Genomic DNA, 20,179 nt, shown 5'->3' with positions numbered 1-20,179 from the left:
ATTCTGAGAAGTAGATGCTACATCAAAGGAACTTAGCCAAGTGCTTTTCCTGTGGCAAAGACACAATACATAGCAGTTGAAAAACAAAATAAGACAGGAGTCCAGTTTTTTACACGGCTAATCTTTGAAAGCAGATTTTCAATTCAGTGATGGTTGGATTACTGTGGTTTCTTTTTCTTGGGTCGTCTAGATGCTGGTGGCTTCTCTCTTATAAAATGATGGACTAATGAAGAGCCAGAAGGAGCTTGCCATGCTGCTGCCCATGTTTCTGTGAACTGGAGGAAGATTTGAAGTCAGATTCAATCTGGAAGTTCTATATATATTTTTTTTTTTTGTCAAAACGTATAGGGAAAATAACCCTCTCCTATCAATTTAGTGGGAGAATACATTAGTGACTAATAACTAAAGTTTTTGAGAATTTTCCATACGCCAGACACCATGCCAAGACCTTTATATGCATCAGCTCATCAAATCCTTAAAATAATCTTTTGAGGCAAAAACGATCATTATCTGGATATGCACACAGGAGTGGGATTGCTGGATCATGTGGCCATTCTACATTCAATTTTCTGAGGAAACTCCGTATTGTTCTCTGTAGTGGTTGTACCAAGTTGCATTCCAACAGTGGAGGAGGGTTCCCTTTTCTCCACACCCTCTCTAGCATTTGGTATGTGTAGACTTACAAACAATGGCCATTCTAACTAGTAGGAAGTGGTAGCTCATTGTAGTTTGGATTTACATTCTCTAACAATTAATGATGTTGAGCATTTTTTCGGGTGCCTACTTGCCGTCCATGTGTCTTCGGAGAAATGTCTGTTTAGGTCTTCTGTTCATTTTTGATTGGGTTTTTTTGTTGAGTTTTATGAGTTGTTTGTATATTTTGGATATTGAATCCTTGTCAGTTGATCACTTGCAACTATTTTCCCCAATCCATAGGTTGTCTTTTTTTTTTTTTTTATGGTTTCCTTTGCTGTACAAAAGCTTGTAAGTTTGATTGCATGGTTTCCTTTGCTGTGCAAAAGCTTGTAGTTTGATTTTCTTTTTATTTCTATTGCCTTGGGAGACATAATGAAACATTGGTATGGTTTATGTCAGAGAATGTATTGCCTATGTTCTCTTCTAGGATTTTGATTGTGTTTTGTTTAAGTCTTCAAGCTATTTTGAGTTGATCTTTGTGCCTGGTGTGAGAGTGTGTTTTCGTTTCATTGATTTACATGCAGCTGTCCAGTTTTGCCAGCACCACCTGCTGAAGAGACTTTCTTTTCCCCATTTTGTATTCTTGTCCCCTTTTTTAAAGATTGCTTGACCATAGGAGTCTGGTTTATTTCAGGGCCTTCTATTCTGTTCCATTGATGTCTGTTTTTGTACCAGTACCACACTGTCTTAATTATTGTAGCTTTGTAATATTGGCTGAAGTCTGGGAAAGTTATGCCTCCTGCTTGTCCGCCCCCCCCCCAACCAGGATTGCTTTGGCAATTCTGAGTCTTTTGTGGTTCCATATAAAATTTTGATTATTTGTTCTAGTTCTGTGAAAAATGTCATGGGTAACTTGTTACAGGTCACATTAAATCTGTTGATTGCTTTGGGTAGTATGGCCATTTTAACAATATTAATTCTTCCAATCCACAATAATGGAATATCTTTCCACTTCTTTGAATCCTCTTTAATTTCCTTGATTAATGTTTCATAGTTCTCAGCATTATAGGACTTTCACCTCATTGTTCAGGTTTATTCCTAGGTATTTAATTTTTGGGGGTGCAATTATAAAATATATTGTTTTACTTGTTTTATAACATTTCATTGTTAGTATACAGAAACACAACCAATTTCTGAATGTTAATCTTGTATCCTGCTACTTTGCTGAATTTGTTGATCGATTTGAGTAGTTTCTGTGTGGATTCTTGAGGAATTTCTCTACATAGTATCGTGTCATTTGCATATAGTGACAATTTTACTGCTTTTCTTTTATTTCTCTTGTTTGTGTGATTGCTATGGCTAGACCTTCCAATACTACATTGAATAAAAGTGGTAAGAGTGGGCATACTTGTCTTGTTTCAGGTTTTAGTGGGAAGGCTTTCAGCTTTTCCCCACTGAGTATTAAATTGGTTGTGTGTTTATCATAAATGGCTTTTATTATGTTGAGGTATGTTCTCTCTTTACCCACTTTTGTAAGAGTTTTTATCATGAACGGATATTGGATTTTATCCAAAAGATAAGTTTGTCCATATCAGCACTAGTCACAATAGCCAAGCCATGGAAAAAACCCCTAAATATCCATTATCAGATGAATGGATTAAGGGGATGTGGTATATATATATATATATATATATATATACACACACACAATGGAATACTACTCAGCCATTAAAAAGAATGAAATAATGTGATTTGCAGGAACACGGATGCAATTAGAGAGTCTCTAAGTGAAGTCAGTCAGAAAGAGAAAGACAAACACCATATGATGTCACTTATATGTGGCATCTAAAATATGGCACAAATGAACCTATCTACAGAATAGAAACAGACTCAAAGACACGGAGAAGAATGTTGTGGTTTCCAAAGGGGAGGGGTGAGGGAGTGGGATGGACTGGGAGTTTGTAGTTAGTAGATACAACCTATTATATTTAGAATGGATAAGCATTGAGGTCCTACTATATAGCATGGCAGACTCTATCCAGTCTCTTTGGAGAGACCTTTATGGAAGATAATATAAGAAAGGAAATGTATATACACGTGTATGGCTGCCTCACTTTGCAGCAGAAATTGGCACCACATTGTGAATCACCTACCATAATAAAAAGCGGTGATCATTATGCCTATTACAATGATGAAAGCACTGAAGCTTAGGGCGGTTAAATAATGTCAGTGGCTCACAAATCTAGGAAAGGATTGGAGTCAGGGCTTGAATGCAGACACTTTGACTCTAGAATCTGTGTACATACTGCTCTTCTGTGTTGACACTCCAGAAACTAGCCCCTCGACATCTCTGATACCTAAAATTTTATTTTGCCTCTGCTGTGTCTCCAACCTACAAAAACTCGGCCAAGTTAAATGACTGCACAGAGCCTGAATTTCCTAATCTATAAAGAGCAAGTAATTACATCTACTTTATGGGGCTTTGTAATAGTTTAAAAAGAAAGAACATGAATTTAAAATGCTTAGCTAGACATCTGGTATGTCAGCTCTATAATAATTAAGACCATCATCTGAAAACCTGGATGGTGTCACATGCCCTTCAAAAGGGCTAAAAACAGGGAAATCCAAAAGGAAGATGAAGGCAAGAACATAAATAGCTGTTACTGGGCATTGACCACGGCAATGGGGCAAATAACTACTTGCACATGTAGCCGATTGGTGTAGTGTCTCTACTTAACTTGGATATCTCTTTTTATAGTATAATCTCTCTATATAAATATAATGTCTATTTAAAAGATGAATTTTGAGAATAAAGAGGTAGTGATTTATGTACTCGGTACAAGGGAATTTCTTCTCTTTTTTTTTTGTCTTTTATCTTTTTGGGGTCACGTCTGCAGCATATGGAGGTTCCCAGGCTAGGGGTCATATCGGAGCTACAGCTGCTGGCCACAGCTGCAGCAGTGCCTGATCCAAGCTGTGTCTGTGACCTACACCACAGCTGAGGGCAACACCGCATCCTTAACCCACTGAGCAAGGCCAGGGATTGAACCCGCAACCTCATGGTTCCTAGTTGGATTCGTTTCCATTGCACCACGACGGAAATGCCGACACAGGGGAATTTCTAAAGTACCCACAGGGGCAAGGAATATTTTGAGACCTATGTAGCAAAGGTAGTCAAACTTCAAAAACGAGAGAAGAGAAATCCACTCTGAGCTAAAGTAAAGACATTTTCTTAGCCTCAGATTCCTACCCAGTCACCAAATGATAATATACAAGTTCAAATCATCATGTCTCTGTGGTAGCTGTAGTTCTGGAATATAATGCTATAGAAACTAACAGGTGGTATGCTCTCTGACGAATTTTCATTGAACGGGTTCATAGCCCACTATGGTATTACTGTAAGTTGATATATGGCTGTGAAGTAGCCTACGCGACTGCAGCGATGCTGGCATTCTGAATGGGCAAGACTTGATAAGCGAAAGCCCTAGAAAATTTTGTATGTGCTTCAAGTTGCATTTGCACCAAATGATTACCGAAGGAAAACGAATTAACTCTGAAATCCAAAGTCATCTGATTCCGCAGACTGTCCTCGGCGGTACATAGATGGAAGCGATTTCCTGTGTTCATTCTCTCTGTATCCCTCTCAGTGCTGTGAACACACCTGTTATCCACGGTGACCCATGATCTTTGTTATTAAAAAACCCAGGTGTGCCCAAATCCCGTAACCTAAGGCGGATTCCAGGCTTTCATAGCCGGTCCAAATCAAGAATTAGTTGCCACAAGAGAATAATAATTATCTTAAAAAAATCCTTAATCTCTCTCTCTCTCTTTTTTTGGCTCAAGTCCATTGAGAGCCACCAGTTAAAATTAGCAGGACATTCAACTTATCTGTTTTGCTGCATGCCTCGGAAATACAGATAGTTTGGGACATTTTCATATGTAATATAGTTATTCAAAAATTAGTAACAGTTTTCCTCACTGCAATTTATTTTTTTATTTTTTGTCTTTTTGCCATTTCTTGGGCCGCTCCCGCGGCATATGGAGGTTCCCAGGCTAGGGGTCGAATCGGAGCTGTAGCCACCGGCCTACACCAGAGCCACAGCAATGCAGGATCTGAGCCGCACCTGCAACCTACACCACAGCTCACGGCAATGCCGGATCCTCAATCCACTGAGCAAGGCCAGGGATCGAACCCGCAACCTCATGGCTCCTAGTCGGATTCATTAACTGCTGCACCACGACAGGAACTCCAATTTAAATTAAATCTATGGATACGATGTTTGAAACCTTGATATCTTAAGCTCTTGAGATGCAGAGAAAAGGAAATTATAACATTTCATGAATTATATTGTGTTTCAGAAAAACGGGGTAAAAATCCAGGTTTCTCTTAGAATAAATGATTTGTTACATAAAAGAAAACCGGAAGGGGCATTCCCTTGTGGTGCAGTAGGTTAAGGACCTGGTGGTGTCACTGCAGTGGCCTGTGTTGCTGTCTGGGCTTGATCCCTGGCGCATGAACTTCCACATGCTATAGGTGTGGGCAAAGTAATACAAGTCAAAAGGACTAAACTTGGGGCACTACTGACTGTGATACATAGCCCACTGAAGATGTAGCTTTCGGTGCAGAAAGAAGTTGTACATTTTAAGAGTGACTTGAGGAATGAGACGAGGGGTGGTTTTTGAAACCAGGAGAAAAGAAATTTAGCTTGCCAGGTTCTTCCCCTAGAGTAAAATGTAGAGGAATCAAATACACATCTATTACGGAGAATGTCTTTATTAGCGTGGACATCGTTAATTAGGGAGACACTGACTTCAGGATGAAGGTTAATTAACTGTGAGATCAATACCTAATTCTGATTTCACTTTGTACATCTCTCCAACAGCACCGAACCAATAAACGCAGATATGTTTTGAGTAACACTTACTCATCTGATCAGAACCTCAACAAGAGTAGTGCCCACGGCTCTGGTCAAGAAAGGAAAATATGCGTGAGTTCATAACAGTTGCCGTGTTCACTCATCGCAGAGTAAAGCTAAGAGGTTTATAAAAGTCGGTCCATTTGGGTTGGATACATTTTATATCCTTTACAGATGTGTCACAAATACGGTTATTCATGATGTCACTGTATTGTTTGTGTATGTGTAGACTTTTAATCAGAACTTACTCAGCGTTGGGATTCCTTTTGAGAAGTGGTTAGCGTACCTTTTCTTCACAAGGATTCCCACATTTAAAGCGAGCCCTTTAAGGTCCTTGAGGAGATTCTCAATTTCTGATGGAAAAAGCTTTTGATGCAATCTTGGGTCTGTGCCAGAGGGAACTGGAGCAGCCTTTGCACAGTGCTTTTCAACCCACTTGGCAGAAATTTTGGGGATGGGAGCTTTAGTCTAAAAACAGAGCTGTAAGAGAAGTGACCTGTTTGTTGTCATCATCCAGTCCCTGTGTCCAGAGGGTCAAAGAATATTGATGTTAGAGGCCAATCGTTAACCACCTTGAAACCTGGCGTGAGACCGAAGAGCAGAATGTACCTAAAACCCTTCCCTTGCCCGATTTCTCTCTGTCTCTGAACCAAGGACTTGGCATTCTTCCCCCACGGCACAGGATCTGTGTTTTCGTAATCACTTTGCTTTGTTCCAAGCTAATTGCTTGAGAATGCTCTGCTCCATGTTGCTTTTTTATGGCCCTCTTGATAGAGACCTGAGTTAATACATGCCAGGCCCTTAACAGGCCGGCTGTCTCATGCAGCACCTCATACATGTATACTATTAAAGAACAATAATACCTATTATTTTTTATTTTACTTTTTATTTATTTATTTTTTTGGTTTTAGGGCCGCACCTGCAGCATATGGAGGTTCCCAGGCTAGGGGTCTCATCGGAGCTGTACTGCCAGCCTACACCACAGCCACAGCAACACCAGGTCCAGGCCGAGTTTGCAACCTACACCACAGCTCACAGCAACGCCGGATCCTTAACCCTCTGAGCGAGGCCAGGGATTGAACCCACAACCTCATGGTTCCCAGTCGGATTCATTTCTGCTGCGCCACAATGGGAACTCCTATTTAGAAAGTTTGTTTTGGCTGACTAGTTTGGAAGGCTCTGAATAAGATGGGAAATGCAGCACTGGCTCTGTGGAGAGTTAGATATTGGAAGTGCACACCCAAACTAGGAAATCTGAGAAGGTGGTGAGTGCAGCAGGGTTTGAGTCTTCCCGAATCCTCTCATAAAAATAGAGCACCAAGGAGTTCCCATCGGGGCTCAGCGGGTTACAAACCTGACGAGTATCCATGAGGTGTGGGTTTGACCTCAGGCCTCACTCAGTGGGTTAAGGATCCAGCGTTATGTGAGCTGTAGTGTAGGTTGCAGAGGGGGCTCGGGTCTGGCATTGCTGTGGCTGTGAAGTAGGCTGGCAGCTGCGGCTCCCATTGGACCCCTAGCCTGGGAATTGCGATATGCTGCAGGCGTGGCCCTAAAAAGCAAAAAAAAAAAAAAAAAAAAAAAAAAAAAAAGGCACTAAGATAGCAAAACCAACCACTCACAGACCTCATTTAAAACAAAAGTGCTTTGGAGAGACATGCTCATGAAGCCTGGGGTGATGATTAAATATTAAATAGAGATTTACCTGTAGAACTAGGATTCAGTGGTGCGCCAGGGGAAAGAGGGTGGCTTATGGGGGCTGTATTCTCTGACAAACTATCATGAAGATGAGAGGCCAAGTGAGAGGCGTTCATAAAAAGCAAGATAAGCTTGCTCATTGCCTGAGCAGTATATTCTAGGTACTAAGCTAAGACAATAAAATATAATCTATTGTCACAAACAGTTTTGAATTAGTGGATATAGGAACTATGTCCTGTTAAATATCCAACATCCAACTGAGGATATTTGAAAGATCGTATTGGCTTTATTTAATGGTTGGCTTGTGAGTTGGGCAACACCCCATCTGGCGGTTAGAAAGGAGCCCCATAGCAGAGTTTTAGGAGCAGGAGGGGTGGGGACAAGGAGAGAGTGGATTACCTCATCTTTCTTTGGCTCATGGGAGGGGTCTAACACGCGGACTCCCTTGCTACCGCTGGCCAAGAAAGTTTAGAAAACCCGCTATGATTCTGCTTCTGGCGGAGGATGGAAACTGCAGTTAGGTTAGGGATTACGTCTCAGTTTGATGATGTGGAATTAGCCCAAGGCACTCCATCAGGGGCCTGTGGTCTCTTTTTTAACAGGACCATTGGCCAATGACCTCAGAAGAAAAGAGTCAAACCAACATCACAAACTTATTTATTTATTTATTTGTCCTTTTAGGGCCTCACCTATGGCATATGGAAGTTAGCAGGTTAGGGGTCAAATTGGAGCTGCAGCTGCTGGTATACACCAGAGCCACAGCAATACCAGATCCAGGTTGCATCTGAAACCTACAGCAAAGCTCACAGCAATGCTGGATCCTTAACCCAATGATTGAGCCCAGGGACCGAACCCCGCATCTTCATGGATGCTAGTTGGATTCATTACTGCTGAGCCACAATGGGAACTCTCATCACAAACCTTTTGCTGACCCACAGTATAACCTCACCTTGAAGCGGGCATGCTGAAGTAGGTGAGGCTGTGGGTGTTCTTTCAGCAGGTTTGTGAAGCTCCTTCAGTCATTGGCTCTACAAATAGGAAGCTCCAATTATGTGCCAGGCACAGTTATGGGTATTGGGTAGGCTGACTTGTGAAACAAAGAAACTAACGGTAAGAAATCCACCTGTTTCTATACCCATGGAATATACAGTATAATAGAAAATGTGGTTGCTCATGGACAACAGACTTGCGGTTGCCAAGGGGGAGGGAGTGGGATGGACGGGAGTTTGGGGTTAGTAGATGCAAACTATGACACTTAGCATGGATAAGCAAGGAGGTCCTGCTGTGCAGCCCAGGGAACTCTATCCAGTCACTTGTTTTTTTTTGTTAGTTTTTGTTTTTGATTTTGTTTTACCATTTCTTGGGCTGCTCCTGCGGCATATGGAGGTTCCCAGGCTAGGGGTTGAATCAGAGCTGTAGCCGCCAGCCTACACCACAGCCACAGCAACGCAGGATCCGAGCCGCGTCTGCAACCTACACCACAGCTCACGGCAATGCCGGATCCTTAACCCACTGAGCAAGGCCAGGGATCGAACCCGCAACCTCATGGTTCCTAGTTGGATTCATTAACCACTGCACCACGACGGGACCTCCTATCCAGTCACTTGTGATGCAACATGATAGAAGATAATATGAGAAGAAGAATATATATATACATGGACGGCCGGGTCACTTTGCTGTACAGCGGAAATGGACAGGACGTTGTCCATCAACTATCATAAAACTTAAAAGGAAATGTGCTCCTTAATCACATAATTCTGTACAACTGTGGCACACCTCTGTGATAAATGCAGAGGTGTCTTATGCGGAGGGAATCAATAGTAGGAGGGCTCCACCTCCTACAAAGTGATACTTGAGCTAAAAGACGAATGAGAAAGAGCTTTCAGGAGGCATTAGCCTAGGAGTGGGAAGGGGCAGAGCACGTGCTTCGGAGAGGGGGCGGGGGGGGGTTTACTCAGGCAGGAGGACAGGTGTAGTCCCCAAACCGGGCCACTTTGGAGAGTAAAGGGAGCTCTCCCCAGGGAAGACCCCAGAACCACAGGTGGCAAAGGGGCTGGGAGTCACCCTCATTGCAGGCTGTGTTGGGAAGAGGTCTTTGTGTGGAGAATGATGGAATTGTCTGGAAGGGCCTTGACTGCCACAGTGTGGAGAGGGGATTGTAATGAGCCAGGCATGCATGTGGACAGACTGCACATGAGCGGGCTGGTTGCCCAGAGGTGGGCTGGGAGGCAGCTTCTCTTACTGCTGTTTTTGTTTGAGAGGCTGTTCTCTTCCTCCGTGTGGCAAGTAGAGAACTGGCCTAAAATCGAATCAGGAGTTTCAAAGACCGGGGTTGAGAAGTGCTTGCCCCTCTGTGTGCTCATCACTGCAGCACCGAGTCAGAACTCACAAAAGACGCTTCTATTTAGAATTTCTAAAGCATAAGCAGTCGTTTGTTCGCCTTCTCTTTCCCCTCCCATGTGTGTACATGTGTATGTACACACACATCTATACATATGTGTATACACACATATATGTATACACACATATGCATATATGCACATGCACACACATCTCAATATGTATATACACATATCCATATGTGTGTATACACATACGTGTATGTGCACATATACACATATGTATATATACACACATGTACACATGTGAGTGTACACACACACGTACACATATATATTTTTTTCAGTGAGCAGAGTCTTTTACATATTAAGATTTGCTGGAGTTCCCGTTGTGGCGCAGTGGTTAAGGCATCCGACTAGGAACCATGAGGTTGCGGGTTTGGTCCCTGGCCTTGCTCAGTGGGTTAAGGATCCGGCGTTGCCGTGAGCTGTGGTGCAGGATGCAGACACGGCTTGGATCCCACGTTGCTGTGGCTCTGGAGTAGGCTGGCGGCTACAGCTCTGATTCAACCCCTAGCCTGGGAACCTCCATATGCCGCAGGAGTGGCCCTAGAAAAGGCAAAAAGACCAAAAAAAAAAAAAAAAAAAGAGAGATTTGCTAAGACTGGACTTCTCATCATGGCTCAGTGGATGTGAATCTGACTAGTGCCCATAAGGATGCGGGTTTGATCCCTGGCCTCCCTCAGTGGGTTAAGGATCCAGTGTTGCTGTGAGCTGTGGTGTAGTTTGCTGTGACTGTGGTGTTGGCTGGAAGCTGTAGCTCTGATTTGACCCCCAGTCTGGGAACCTCCATGTGCCACAATGCTGCCCTAAAAAGACAAAAAAAAAAAAAAAAAAAAAAGGTTACTCCTACTTTCTTGAATAAGCCAAGAAAGTCCAGGTATATATTTTTTAATTTTACAGAACAGTAGACTAAAGTGGTTATGGAAATCTAAAAATAAAATACATACATACGCATATATATATACACACACAAACCTATCTATCTATAGATATTATACCTATGTATATATACTTGTTAAATAATTATCAAACTGTACTAAAAATCATTAAAAACCCTGCTCAATGAGCTAAGCTCCCTGTGGAGAGGTATCGGCTACTTTGTGTATCCTAATTTTCAGAAATACCGGTGGCTTTGATTTCTTCCTCCAAAAGAAATTTTTCATTGTTTAAGTTTGCATAGTAAAACATATTAAAGAAATAAATGGGAGTAAAGAGAATTGTTTTAAAAAGTAAACAACATGAAAACAGCAAATGCTACATTCTTAAACACCTAGCTGAAATGTATCTGTATATAAAGTTGGGTCTTGCTTTCTTTCCAACTCAGTAGGTTACCAGATTTAGCAAATGAAGGTACAAGATGCTCTATTTGGATTCCAGATGAATACCCCGGATATAATTTTTAGTAGAAATATGTCTTGAATATTGCATGACGTAATACTTTTACTTAAAATGTATTGCTTATCTGGAATTCAAATTTCACTGGGTAACTTCTGTTTTATCTGGCAATGTTAGTTAAAAACATTTTGCATGTAATCTTCATAAATAGTTATAAATAACGTTAGGCTGAACATTTTAATTCAGGAAAGAATATTCTATTTTTATAATGTATATCCTTGGATAGCTACCCAGAAGTAAACTTTTTAGGGTAGGTTAAACATATGTCTGTCTTCAAGTTTATTTATTTATTTGTTTTTGTGTTTTTAGGGCCGTACCTGTGGCATAAGGAGGTTCCCAGGCTAGGGGTCAAATGGGAACTGTAGCTGCTGGCCTACACCACAGCCACAGCAATGTGGGATCTGAGCCACATTTGCGACCTACAGCTCACGGCAACACCAGATCCTTAACCCAGTGAGTGAGACCAGGGATCGAACTTGCAACCTCGTGGATCCTAGTCGGGTTCGTTAACCACTGAGCTACAACGGGAACCCCTCCAAGTTTATTTAACAGAAAGATTAAAGGTCCCAGTTTCCTTTCCTTGTTTGTTTAGTTAGTTAAAGGACTGAGTTTGTGACAGCATTGCTTATTAGCTCTCAATTTTGTCCCCTTTAAAGTATCATATCTGAAATTATCCTGGGCGACTTTATCCTCCCTGGATGGGAATCCGGTTCTTTCTAAAGCCTTGTTTGGTCTTGGGTGTTTCGGTGGTGGGGAATTGTGTGTATGTTACATACGCCTTTCTCTAGCGTCCCTGTGTTCTCTTCCTGGGCTCGGTTTTATCAGGAAACAACCTAGGATACATTGCCTTGGCCTGGTTTTCCTTCTCCGTCTTCCCCTTTACCGTCTCCAGGTTTTGCCCCTGAACTTGACCTTCTATGTTTACAAAGTCCCTGTACCCTGAAGGCTTGTTCAGTTGGTGTCTTTGGAGGTTTCACGTGCTGACATTCACACGGACCTGCTGGATGACGTTAGTCCAAGCACCTCCCATCTCTGAGCCTTGTTTTCTTTATCTGTCATGATTGTGTGACAGGGTTTTTGACATTCATGACAGAAGGTGAACTTTGGGGGGAAAAACGCTTCACATGTCAGACACACGGTAAGTGCTAGGTTCTCATGAACACCGGTGCAGATGGACGGCTGGACGGGCGGACCGGAGGAGAGGGCTCTACGAGCATCACGTACCGTGCACGGGCACACAGGCCTGGATAGAAATCACTCTCTGGGGTCCCCTTACACGGCTCAGGTTCTTTTTCAGTGTGGTCCTTAATAGACGCTGGACAGTGGAAAGCTGACCTGGTAAGACTAGACGTTGGCATGACCGTGATGGCATTCCGCGTGCACACCGGTGCAGTGAGCGACGTCGACTCAGGTGGACCAGGGGTGCTTCGAGGTGGGGAAGTGAGTGCCCCGTGGATGGGGAAGGAAATTGCTGTGTTGCAGTCAGGGTCTTTAGGCTTTGCTTGCCCCATTCAGGGTCTCCTGGTGTCCTGCCAGCTGTGCCAGCTGTACCCCGATGGAGACGCGGGGTAGCGAGGTCCACGTGACTGACAACACCTAAGCCTTATCTCCTCTGTTGAACCGTGTTTCTTAAGAACACTGCATCTTAAACACCTGCCTTGGCTACAAAGCATCGAGGAGGGGCCTCTCTGGCTTCAGATTCTGTGTTTTGATGTCGTCTGTCCTCTCTCGAGCTCCCAGTCTTTTGAACACTGAGGAGTAGTCCTTCAAGACTGCAGTGCTTAGAAGAGTCGTATAAGCCTCTGGCCTTTGGGCTGAAAGAATAACTTCTCGATTGTACCTGAGCAGAACCCCCCCCCCCGCCGCCGCCACCTAGAGAACAGCGAAATCCTTCCCGAACACAGCAGAGGTGGAGAATTTCTGTGTTTAATCACTTTACACCACGGTCACATTGCCTCGTTTCTATTGATCCACTCACACGCCTATTCATTAATTATTAATCAATATATATTTAATTCCCCCCTGAGTTTCATGCCAAAGAGCGCTAATGAATCTTTCGATCAGAAAAATGAGATCCATTACTTAGTGTGCTTCACGGGAGCAAATGGATCGTTGCCGTGTGGCTGATTATTCGTACCTGGAACATCTGTCATTACTTAGACTTTTTTCTTTGATGTTACAGGTATTGAACTTACTTTTGATCACGGGTCTAGGATCTGGGTACAGATTCCCAGTAACCTAGTTAAATAAACCAGACAGTCCTTGGCAATGGGACACCCCTACTGAGGACTCAGTGTCTTGGTGAGAAATGCACTTCTGCCTCAGGCACTCCTTTCTCTCTGGAGCCTTCTTCCCTCTTATTCTTAGTGCAGTTTGCTCACATCTGCCCAGACTTCCGGTTCCTTCACTGCTATTCAAAGGCTTTATCACTGGGTGGCACCCTGCCACCTCATTGGCATTTTCTTTCCTTTCCTTTTCTCTCTCTTCTGCATTGTAACTGTGTGAGGATCAAAAGCTGAGATCTGGAGCCAGGTGCTCCAGTTGAGAATCCAGACTTTGAACGGTATCAGCTCTCAGTGTTCTTGTTGTGGCTCCGTGGGTTAAGATCCTGGCATGGTGTCCGGGAGGATGTGGGTTCCTCGCTCAGTGGGTTAAGGATCCGGCATTGCCACAAGCTGTGGCATAGGTCACAGATGTGGTGGCTTAGATCCTGCGTTGCTATGGCTGTGCCCCCCACCAAATTAGCTCTGTGACAATGGACAGTCTAGATCATCAAAATGAAGATAACAGTAATAAATAGGATTCTTGTGAGAACTTTAAAAAATTAATGTCAGGTGCTTTAGGGCTTGGCAGTGAATAAACATCCAGTAAAATGTGTCTCCTTTTTCATTACATTTCAGGCACCATAGGATGCACCATAGGAGCTGGGGATAGCAGCATGAGTAAGTCGCAGAGGTTAAGACAGATAAAAAGCAGATAATTCATGAAAACTGATGACGATGCTAGAGGTTAGAACCAGCACTGCAGGGACAATCACGTGGAATGTTTCTAGCGGACTCATGGTGGATGTGCAGTAATAATTACTTCCCGACCTTGTATTGAGGGCTTTAAATAAAAGCGTCTGGGTCAGTCCTTTACAGTATCACCTCATGCGTCTTTCCCAACAGCTGTATCAAGCAGATGTCTTGTGCCCATTTTCCAGATAAGGAAACCGAGCCCAATAGAAGGTCGCTCCTTTGCTTAAGGTCATTCCTCCTGTACGTGGAAGACCCCAGATTTAAATCCAGGTTGGTTTTATTCCAACGCTTTTCCTACTGGGTGTTTTCCACTCTGCCATCTGCCTCATATTTTCCGTCCCTACCGTTACTGGTTAAAAGTCTCATAGCTACTTCTCAGTATGGTTTCTGTCTTCTGGAAGGGGTTGGGTTGCCTCTGACACCTAATAAGAAAGTCCTACACATGGCAGCAGGCAGGGCTGCTGCTGCTTTTCAGAGGTGAACACTGAGTGACAAGGCTGCCAGTCCTTCTCTTCCTCCAGTTTCTGCGACATCCTCGTTCCCTCTGTAGGTGTGTCAGCGTTTCTGCTGCTCCCGTGCTGCACACACACACTGTGTGGAAATCACTTGGTGACACATTCACTCGGGCCCTCAGCAGCACAGGTCTCGATTGGAAGGACCTGCCACCTGGTCCAGGGGACAATTCAGACATGGCTTTAGACAGGTGAGGCCAGATTCGCCCCTGGAAGGTGTGGAACAAGCTAGGATGCTCGAGAGCATGTTCCTGAGAGCAGCGAGTTTCTATTTCAGGGAAAGACTAGATAGCAAAACTGTTGTTGTGTTTTACACACGCCACAGACCTGATGGCTTAAGGAAACCAGGGCGTGTAAGAGGGCGAAAGCACAGAACTACGTCGCCTTCAAGAATTACGAGCATCACTCCATTACCCCCTTCCAGTCTCTTCTCGAATGTGGAGAATTACGCAGCTCTTTTTTTTACTGTCTTTCAGGATGGATGTGAAAACCAGAGCAAGGTGGTGGCTCTACCTGGTGCGATTTCAGGTGTCTAACAAGCCCTCGCTTTGTGTCACAGTATGTGACACATGCACACAACCCCCATATGCTACACCTGTACACGCGCGCATGCACACACACACATGTAAACACAGACACACCACACTTTCACACTCTCCAAACACACACAGACACAAACACCTGACTCTCCCACCAGCGAGGCGAGGAGCAGAGGGATAGCGGGCCTGGGAGGGTGAGGGTGAAATTTGCTGAAAACAGAAATTCTGTGTAGCGATTTCAGTGCCAACTTGGCATTTTTGACATTTCGATTCATTGAAAGACCTCCCATCGAAACTCTGATTTGTCAAATAATTGTGCAGTTTGACTGTGCTTCTGATCCTGTCTTGAGAGCTGGTTTTGACAGACAACCCACACGTCCTGAGAGTCTGGGCTAATGGGGAAGGAAGAATCAGGGCTGAGGCGGGGGTTGCCGGGGTGTCCAGACAGACTCTGCTGACCCCGTGGTTTGTCCTGGGGTCAGCGCTGAGTGAAGAGACCTGCGGACACCGCAGAGAGCTGGGCAGAGGCGTAAACACCAGGTTCGACAGCACGGGCTGTGGCTAAAGAGGATTTTCTCCGACGTACATCATTGCAGGGCTTGAAAGGTCACTGGGTCTGTATAAAACCAGAATTGACTGGCTACCAAGAAATTACACAAAACATTCCAGACCCCTAATCTAGGCATCCATAAATGCCAGATTCTAAATTCTTCAATCCAATCCAAAGCTTGATACTTGTCACCTTTAAAAATAATAAGTTTGGGGTGGTTTGTATTTTAAATTTTATATTTTAGAAAGTGGATTCCTGCCTGGGTGGAGAGAGTTGATGAAGAAGTGCCAAAACATTTTGGGGGAAAATCAAGAACAAAAGGCCATGATTAATGTAGCCAGGCTCACTTGTTTCAGAATTGCCCACAGGCTAGAAGGGGACTTGATCACAGTGTCTCATGAGGGGTGACTCACCTGGGCAGGTATGACGATTCTAATTAATGAGATGCTCATTGCGGCACAGCGGTCCACGTATTCTCTCTGGTGACCCAGCCTGCCCTCCAGCCTGCCATCCTCTCTCATGTGTTAGGTGCTGTCTCCAAGGAGCAATGGAAGGAAGATGCTTCTTTGAAGATCCATTAGCTTTAAACTTATTTCTCCTCTTCCATTAGACAGAGCCAACCTCTGTTAACCTACAGAGCATTCCCGGAAGATCTGTCTGTTCCCGCGTTACCTCTGGCTGTGGAAATGACTTAGAGGACAGGCAGAGACCACTTTGGGTTTCAGAGTGCATGATGTTGGGCTATGCCCACTGTATTCAGTGTGAATCAGTGTAAGGTCATTTTTGAGTTGACGTTCTAGAAGCCTCTAAAGCAAAACATGAGTGTACTGGGAGGTCCCGTTTGTGGCGCCACAGAAACTGATCTGACTAGTATCCATGAGGATGCGGGTTCAATTCCTGGCCTTGCTTAGTGGATTGGGGAATCTGGTGTTGCTGTGAGCTGTGGTGTTGCTCACAGACATGGCTCAGATCCCATGTGGCTGTGGCCAGCAACTTCACCTCTGATTCGACCCCTAGCCTGGGAACTTCATATGCCATGAGTGTGGTCTCAAAAAGGAAAAATATATATATATATATATACACACACACACCTGAAACTATATATATATAGTTTATATATAGTTTATAATAGTCATATCCAACGTATGTTCAAAAATAGTAGAAAATCGGTACAGGAAAACATTGATGAGTATCTGTACACTAAATATGGTCAACCTGGGTGTTTCAGAGAAAATGCTGTCATCTTTGTGATTGTAAAATTTGTCTCCACATCCCAGTTGTCTGGGTAATTCATATTACTCCTTTGTTTATAGTCTATGTGATGGCAACTCAAGAGAAGAGTGTAAGATGGGACGTCAAGCTTAAGATGACATCTAGCTAATGCTTCCTAAAGTACTTGATTGGTTGACTGATTGGCTGGTCGATTCATTCATTTATTCAGTAAGCAAATATTTATTGAGGACTTACTTCATGCCAGGGTCTGTTCTAGGATTTTGAGAGGGTGTTAAAAACAAGACAGGCAAGAATTTTCACCCCAGTGGATCTTCTACTGTAGCAGGAGAGACTTATTTATGTATGAATAAGTATACAGCTCCCAAATTCCCATTCATATACCATAAAACCAGAGAAGAACAATGAAAACTCTTCACATAGAACATGAAGACAGCAGGGAAGCCAGTTTTTTTTTTATTTAAGTTCAATAGAGAAAAAGATTGTTAATTTCCATGCTTTACCTCAGGTAATAGCAAGCTTGACTGCTTATGGGCAGTGAAGACATTTCATGCCTCTGAAAAGACACTCGACATCGGTCATCATCAGGGAAATGCAAATGAGGTCCACGGTGAGATCTCACCTCACACCTGTCAGAATGGCTGTCACCACAAAGAGCATGAATGACCAACAACGGCGAGGGTGTGGAGAAAAGGCAAGCCTTGTGCACTGTTGGTGGGAATGTAAATTGGTGCAGCCACTGGGGAAAACAGGATGGAAGCTTCTCAAACAACTGAAAATAGAAGTACCATATGATCCAACAATTCCACTCCTGTGGAATTACACATCTTCAAAAAACAAAACACTAATTTGAAAAGATCATGCACTCCAATGTTGAAAGCAGCCCCATTTACAATAGCCAAGACACAGAAACAACCTAAATGTCTGTTGTCAGATGAGTAAAGGAGATGGAGTAGGTATGTAGACAATGGAACGCTGCTTAGCCATGAAAAGAATGGAATTCCGTTATTTTTGGCAGCCTGGATGGACTTGGGCGGGTGTTCTGCTGAGTGAAATAAGTCAGAGACAGACAAAGAATGTATATCACTGGTATGTGAAATCTAAAAAATACGCCAAACTCATGACTATAAAAACAGAAGTAGACTCATGGATTTAGAGAATAAGCTAGTGGTTACCAGGGGGAGGAGAGGCAGGGGGAGGGGAAGAATGGGGGTAGGAGACTAAGAGGTACAAACTATTAAGTATAAAATAAGCTACAAGGACGTATTATGCAACACGGGGAATCGAGTCAGTGTTTTATAATGGCTATAAATGGCATATAACCTTTAAAAATTGTGAGCTACTCTATCACACACCTGTAAATTAGGTAATATTTTATATCAACTAGACTTCATTAAAAAAAAAAAAGATATTTCCAGAGGTTCCCATTGTGGCTCAGTGATAAAAGGGTCTGACCGGTATCCATGAGGATGCAGGTTCGGTCCCTGGCTTTGCTTAGTGGGTTAAGGATCCAGTGTTGCTGTGAGCTGTGGTGTAGGTCTCAGACACAGCAGCTTGGATTTTTGTGCTGCTGTAGCTCTGGTGTAGGCTGGCAGCCATAGCTCTGATTTGACCCCTAGCCTGGGAACTTCCATATGCCGCAGGTATGGCCCTAAAAAGCAAAAATAAAATAAATTTCCTGCCTCTCCCATATTGTTCATCCCTTGATCTAATGATTCTATGTTCTATGAACCAATGATCTGGGTGGTGTTTCCTCACCAGTTAGAAGATACCCACGGAGTTCAGCTTCCATCCAGCAGCTGCCACTATTCTGGAGTAATTTGTCATGAAGAATGAAGGTGCTGAAAGTATTTTATCAGGAACTTGGAAAAGTGTACAGTGAAAAAAATTGAGCCCCAAACTGTGTTAGCATAATATTAATTGCGTACGTGACAGGAGCAAAACCAAAAATCTATAAATGCTCCAATCTTTCCCCCTCCCCATTTTCTAATGAAAAAGATTCTTCTGTTCCCTGTTATGAGGCCTCATCTGTGTGTGTAGGTTTGGAAAAGGAGTGATGATAAAAACTTGGAGAAGACCAATGTATTAGGTTTTAGGCTAATATAGCATAGGCAAGGGAGCATGGCTTAAATACCATTTAATGCCCTCAAACACCCTTAATGCTCACGTCACACTCCCGAGGTAATCAGGGCCAGTAGGTGCCCTACCAGGCTTGACATCACACCTCCACCTCCACGTCTCAGGTGCCTGCTGCTTTGCACACCACCTTTCAGTCAGCAGGAAGGAAAGGGGGCCCGAGGTGTGCACAGATCTCGTGTTAAAATGAGGAGGCCACTTCTCAATTTTACTCTGACTTACACCCTAATGGTTAGAACTTTGCTACATGTCCACAACAAAGCTGCAAGGGAGTCTGGAAGTGCAAGCTCTGTGTGGTATAAACTTATGAGTCCTAAAGAAAGGAGACATATCAGGGGACAAACTAGCCATCTACACCTTAAACCACCCTGTGGCCACCCCGATATCCATCCCTGTTGTACTTGCCATTCATGGAACCTATGTGATCACATGACAGTCAAAACCACATCCAGGGACAACTTTCAGATAAAATGCCAGAGCTCTGAATGGTGATTGGTCTTCTGTATCAAGTCAATATGTGGTTCCTGGTTTTTGATGAAATAGAAACTAGTAGATAAATTATCTGCTCCCTCCTTACACACATTAAAGATACATGCACCCATATGTTCACTGGAGAACTATTCACAATAGCCAAGGCTATATATAAACAACCTAAATGTCCATTGACAGATGAATGGATTAAGAAGATATGGTATATATACAAAATGGAATACTACTCAGCCATCAAAAAGAACAAAATAATGCCATTTTCAGCAACATGGCTGGAACCAGAGATTCTCATACTAGGTGAAGTAAGTCAGAGACAAGTACCATATGATATCACTTATATCTGGAATCTAATATATAGCACACATGAACCTTTCCACAGGGGAGAAACTCATGGACTTGGAGGGTAGACTTGTGGTTGCCAAGGGGAAGGAGGAAGGAGTAGGATGGACTGGGAATCTGGGGTTAATAGACGCCAATTGCATTTGAAGTGGGTAAGCAATGAGATCTTGCTGTATAGGACAGAGAACTATATATAATCACGTGATGGAGCACGATGGAAGATAATGTGAAATTGACAGAACACTGTAAATCAACTGTAATGGAAAAATAAAAATCATAAGAAACTGTGATGGAGAAAAAAAACAGGATAACTTCAATTAAAA

The 20,179-nt window shown here is 43.3% G+C and overlaps 1 long non-coding RNA gene across 1 annotated transcript in view; it reads left to right on the top strand.

The window, feature by feature from the left end:
- The first annotated feature begins 5,519 nt into the window (after nt 1-5,519).
- LOC146398777 (uncharacterized) overlaps nt 5,520-20,179 on the top strand; it is an 82,380-nt gene continuing 67,720 nt past the window's right edge. The window contains exon 1 of the long non-coding RNA XR_014817291.1: nt 5,520-5,624. This is a non-coding gene — a long non-coding RNA (uncharacterized LOC146398777). The remainder of the gene's footprint in view (nt 5,625-20,179) is intronic.

The sequence above is a fragment of the Sus scrofa genome, chromosome 10, assembly GCF_054392235.1.
Source record: "Sus scrofa isolate SSC_HxYL_T2T_F1_AM1 chromosome 10, Sscrofa_HxYL_maternal_Yorkshire_Landrace_v2.0, whole genome shotgun sequence".
NCBI classification, from domain to species: Eukaryota; Metazoa; Chordata; class Mammalia; order Artiodactyla; family Suidae; genus Sus; species Sus scrofa.
This window is presented reverse-complemented; position numbering and strand designations above follow the sequence as displayed.